General features: G+C 34.6%; 1 pseudogene; it reads right to left on the bottom strand.

Annotated features, from left to right (window-relative positions):
• Positions 1–849: 849 nt before the first annotated feature.
• LOC129088168 (elongation factor 1-alpha 1-like) overlaps positions 850–6000 on the bottom strand; it is a 45728-nt pseudogene continuing 40577 nt past the window's right edge.

The following is a 6000-nucleotide window of genomic DNA, read 5'->3' as shown; positions in this document are numbered from 1 at the left end:
GCTTAAAAGGTAATTAGTCTTTAACATTTATGGAAATTTGTGTTTTTACATTCTTTCTCTTCATTTTTGGATTAATATTTCATGAATTTGTTTTTTATGCTATAGTTTTCCATTCATTCATTCAATAAACAAGCTAATATTGGTTGACATTTCCTCCATGCAAAATGAAGTGTAGAAGTTCATTCAGTATAATAATCCTAGATATTCATATATAAAACACTCAAGGAAGATCAATAATAAGCAATGTACTGAGCAACTGTATAGGAGTATATAAATAGAACAGTTTCTATTATCATGGGATATTTTGATTTCTGTTTGTGGATTCTATTATCTATTAGTATCTCTATTAAATACTTCCAGTAAATGGAAGTATTTAAACCAGGTTGTTGGAGGATATGTTAGTAATTTTATATTTTAAAACATAAACCCTGTGGTATAGAGGATAACAACTTCATAAAGACTTTGGGGCACGTAACAGTGAAATGCCATCATGCTTCTTATCACCTCAAAATACACAGAATAGTTATGTAATTACTGATATGAGATGTGGTATTTTCCTCATTAAACTTTGTTTTAATGGGTCTCAAAATTCTGTGACAGATTTTGGTTATTTCCATTAAAAAGTACTGATTTTAAAAACAAATAACTTAAATACTGCCAAAACTCCACACACAAAAATTCCAAATGGTCAACAAAACAGTCTCCTTTACTTCTGAAGGTTTTACAATTAATTGTAGCCATTAACCAGTCCTTCACTGTTATACTTAAATGGTTAATTGAGAAAAACATTTCTGAGACTGTTCTTCCACTACTGATTAAGACTAAGGTGGCAGGTGTTGGGGGTAATATTCATTTAGCTTTCTGAGCCGAATTCATGGCTTTGCCTGCTCCAGCTGCCTTCTAGTCCACTGGTTTGATGACACCAACAGCAATGGTCTGTCTCATGTCACAAACAGCAAAGGAGAGGATAGTCAGAGAAGCTCTTAATACACATGGGCTTGCCAGGAACCATATCAACAATGGCAGCATCACCAAATTTCAAAAACTTTGGGCCATCTTCCAGATTTTTCCCAGAATGACAATAAATCTTCTCCTTCATCTCAGCAAATTTGCAAGCATTATATGCTCTGTGACAGTCTGGAACAGGTGCATATCCAGCACTGATTTGGCCTGGGCAGTTTAGGATAATCACCTGATCTGTGAAGCCAGTTGCTTCCATTGGTGGGTCATTTTTGCTGTCACCAGCCACATTGCCACAATGAAAATCTTTGACAGACACATTCTTGACATTGAAGCACATTGTCCTCAGGAAGGGCTTCACTCAAAGCTTCATTTCAACAGACTTTACTTCAGTTTTAACATTAACTGGAGTAAAGGTGAACACCATGCCAGGTTTGAAAACACCAGTCTCCATTTGACCCACAGGGACAGTACCAATACCGCCAATTTTGTAGACATCCTAGAGGGACAGATGCAGGGACCTGTCAGTTGGATGAGTTGGTGGCAGAATGCAATCCAGAACTTCAAGCAGCATGGTTCCACTGGCATTGCCATCTTTACAAGGTAACTTTCTGGCATGTTAGCATTTAGCTCCAACATGTTTTCATTCCAAACAAAAATTGGCACTAAGATGTGTTTTTATCCAGGAAGAGAAAACACTGTTGTTTCAAAAAGTGCACTCCAAACCAAATCACAAGGATTCACTAGGAATTGCAGGAGTCCATTTTTTCCTGAGGTCCTTTCCATGTGGGTGATTCTATAAAGAGCTCTGCACTGTGCAAAGCAGCAGGGGTGGCGTGGCTGTGGTTCTGAGTTACCTGAGCAGGGCTGGACACTGTGGCAGGCAGCAGTTTACAACCTCTCTCTGTTCAAGGAAGATTTTGGTTGGAGGAAGTAGGATTGTGATGATACAAAAAGAATATAAATAGCAGAGAAAAAGTGGGGCCTCTGAAGTAGGTCTGATTGTGCTAGATTTTGGCATTGGAATTTATAATAAATCTATTCTTGTAGAGTTATTTGACTTTGATCTTTAGTGTCATTGCAAAAACAGAAATAATTTTAATTTCTCATGGTTCTTGTTTATAAAGTTTCTGCCTTCACCACAGAATAACAATGTGACTATTATTATTCCCAGATTACATGACAATTTTAAAAATATAGAGTTTCCATTATACAAAACGTAGAGGTATTTTTATTTCATACAAAGAAACTGCCATTGTCAGAAACAGCACCACTGACATTGTCTAGTGCACTCAGGGCAGAGTTTCTTCTAGGAGGCAAGAATATCTCTTTTTGTTAAACTATGGCTTTTTGATGCTTAGAGAGTCAGAATAACTAGTGTGGGAAATTGTAATGGTTGATTTTTTAATTAAACTTATTAGGGTAACTATGGTTGATAGAATTATATAGATTTCAAATGTACAATTCTATGATACATAATCCGTATATCACATTGTGTGCCTGCCACCGAAAGTCAAACCTCCTGTCACCATGTATTTGCCCCCCTTTACTCTTTACTAATTCCACTCCCCTTTCTTTTGTTAATCATCATACCATTGTCTGTATCTATGAGTTTCTGTTTGTTTACATTTTTGCTTTCAGTTTTATATCCCATATATGAGTGAAATTATATGGTTCTTGACTTTCCGTTTGATGTATTTTGCTTAGCATGATATTCTCAAGATCAATCCATGTTGTTGAAGGACACTTTTGTTTTTCCATGTCTTGGCCAAAGAATAATGCTGTGATAAATATAAAGGTGCATATGTCTTTGCGAACAAATGCTTTCAAGTTTTACAGGTAGATGCGCAGAAGAGGGGTTGCTAGGTCATTTGGTAACTCTATTCTTATTTTTCTGAGGACAGTTGATTTTAATTGATGTATCTACCTATTTATCTATTTCTACTTCTCTCTATATTTTTTAATTCTGTTCTGTTTTTCTAGGGAATTCTGACAAATTTATGAAAGGAAATGGTGGGCTCAGCACTAGAACTTTATTACCTTTACAAGTTAAAAATTTAAATGGAGACAAGTTAAAAAATTGTGGAAGTTACATTCCATAATAAAATACTATTGTAGTCACTATTCTTTCATTTTCTTTTTCTAGAATCTGATGATATAGAATAACTGTATAGTAAGTCTGGCAAGACTGAGATAATTATCTATAACCCATTCTTTCCTGAATGAAAACAGTTGACTGGATAAGGTTATAAATTTCTGGGATTTCCAGACATCAGCTCTTATATTCCCTGACTCGTGAGCCCTGATGTCATTGGCAGAACAAAAACATGGCAGACCTTGACTTTGAAGACATTAAAATGTACTTTGCAGGGCCACTGTTTATCAACTTATTTGCTGACTTATCTTGGCTTGGCTAAAAGAGATATTTAACTGCTGAAGCACATAGCTAAGGCAATTGAAATTTGTAGTATTTTTGCAGGTCACCTTTAACATAATTAAAACTAAGTTAATTTTACATATATATTGTATTACAGATAATAAGGACAAATAAAGTAGGTATTCCATTTGCTACACATGTAAGCTGTTTTTTAGGTTCAAATGTTGTATGCATATACCTGGCAGGGGTATCCAACATACAGCCCACCATCCACATGTAGCCCAGGATGGCTAGGAATGCAACCCAACAGAAAATTGTAAATTTACTTAAAACCTTTTTTTGCTCATCAATTTTTGTTAGTGTATGTGTATTTAATATGTGGTCCAAGACAACACTCTTCCTCCAGTGTGGCCCAGAGACACCTAAAGGTTGGAAACCCCTGATAGAGCTTTCATTGCATTCAGGCATGGACTAGGCAACTATCCAAAATTTAGAATAAGTATGAAGGAAGCCACTGAATTTCATTATTATTGGCCTTTTACCTTCTTGACTAAAGCTAATCTCTCCACTTAATCTGTACGTTTTAGCCTTGAGAGAAACACATTTCAAGAAGGAAAAAAATTGTCATGACTCTTCTTATAAAATTACAATGACTGTCCTTTAAAATAGTTCTGAGACTAAATTAAGTCCCTAGATGAGTATAACATTTTCAGAAACTTGACCAGTTCTTCTGTCCCTTTCCCCAACTAAATTTGTTGCTTTGAATTTTCATTCATTCCCGTCTTAGTTTTCTAAAACCACCTCAAAAATTTTAAAACTGATGCTCCTATACAACACCAACTGAGGAAGTGACACTAAGAATTTCCTTGTCTACCTTACTCTTATTCTTGGACGCTATTTCTTAAGTTACTTTTTTAATTCAGTAATTCACTGTATGCCCCATGATGATTTTGCTTTAACTATTAAAATGTTTAAGTGTCTCTATGTTCACTTAGGACAGAAAACTGTCACTTTTTATTCTGGAGTTTGGCCTGATTTTATTATACTTTAAGGTTCAGATAATCAACCATTGCATAAATTTGATGTCTGATTAAATTGAAGTAGTATCAGCAAGGATAGATGTTGTGCCCAGGAGAGAATTTTAATAACAACAACAACAGAAATGTGGAGGTGAGGGAAATCAGTAAATTAATAGGATTAACAGTGCTCTAAACGCAAGTCAAGTATTGTTCAACCTACCACTTTCCTCAGAATATCATTTTGCCTACACTTCAACAAAAGTTGAAATGATCATAAGTACAAAATTCATAATATGCTGATAGGTTTTTAGTAAGAGAAAGTACAAAGTTATTATTTTGCTCCATTTACTCAGAATGAGAGTAATAGTAACAAGAAAATTTCAATGGGAGGTTTCTAAGTTTTTATTCTTTTTGATATTATTATAAATAAGACCAGCAAAACTGAAAGAAAAAAGAAATCCAACAGAGGCAAGAGGAAAGGAGGGAGGGGTGGGCGGAGGAAAAGGAAGGGAAGGGGCAAGTCAAGGAACGTATAGCAAGGACTCATGGACAAAGCCAAAGTGGGGAAAGTGGTGGGGGGAAGGTGGAGACAAATGTATTTGAAAAAATAATTAATTAATAAAAAAAGATTAAAAAAAATAATAAAATAAAATAGGTTGGTGATGGTATAGAGAAATATTAGCATTTTTTGCCAGGATTCTTAAAATAGTATTGTTATACTTTATAATTTGAGCATAATTATGGAATTTTTAGCAGGAAAAATTAAACTGATTAATTATAAAATAAGAACATTTAATTTAACATTGCTGATAAATTTTTGGCCTTTAAATCGATTGTTCCCGCTTAAATATTGGTATTCATCACTAATTCTTTTCACATAATTCTATTACATTTGCCTCAAAGTAAAGCGATTTTTAGTTATTTTTATCTTTAACATAGACATTACTGTTACTATAGAATAGAATTCTTTTATAAATTAAAATGTTATTATTATGTTATGGCTAAATAACTCTCACATCTTTATTCCTAAGTCACCTTAAACCATTTATTGCCTGGTTTCAGTTATCTGAATTTTTTAAAACTCCAATTGCAGGAGTAATAATTTACAGGAGAAATCATAGAAAATATAAATGAACCTGGGTTTGTTTGTTTTTTTTTCTCCGCGTTCTTCAAAAAGCCCTTGATGGTTTTGAAGACAATTTTTTTCTATTTTTATTTTTATTGTTCAAATAGTTTTGTCTCCATTTCCCCACCACCACTTTCCCCTTCCCCTCCCATCCCCGCCTTGGCTCCATCCATGTGTCCTTCATACATGTTCCTTGATTTGACCCTTCCCCTTCCTTTCATTGCTATCCCCCTCCCTCCTTCCCTCTCATTTCTGTTGGTTTATTTATTCTTTCAATGTTACTGGTTATATTTACCTTGCTAGTTTGTTTTATTTATTAGGTTCCATTCATAGGTGAGATCATATGGTATTTGTCTTTCATCCCCTAGCTTATTTCACTTAGCATAATTCTATCCAGTTCCATCCATGCTGTAGTGAAGGGAAGCAACTCTTTCTTTCTGCTGCACAGTATTCATTTGTGTAAATGTGCCATAGTTTTTTGATCCCCACATTTACTGATGGGCACTTAGGTTGTTTCC

Source organism: Pteronotus mesoamericanus, unplaced genomic scaffold (assembly GCF_021234165.1).
Source record: "Pteronotus mesoamericanus isolate MK-2021 breed Mesoamerican mustached bat unplaced genomic scaffold, CSHL_Meso_final scaffold_54, whole genome shotgun sequence".
In the NCBI taxonomy this organism is placed as follows: Eukaryota; Metazoa; Chordata; class Mammalia; order Chiroptera; family Mormoopidae; genus Pteronotus; species Pteronotus mesoamericanus.
Note: the sequence above shows the minus strand (reverse complement) of the source record. Positions and strands in the feature narration are given on the sequence as shown.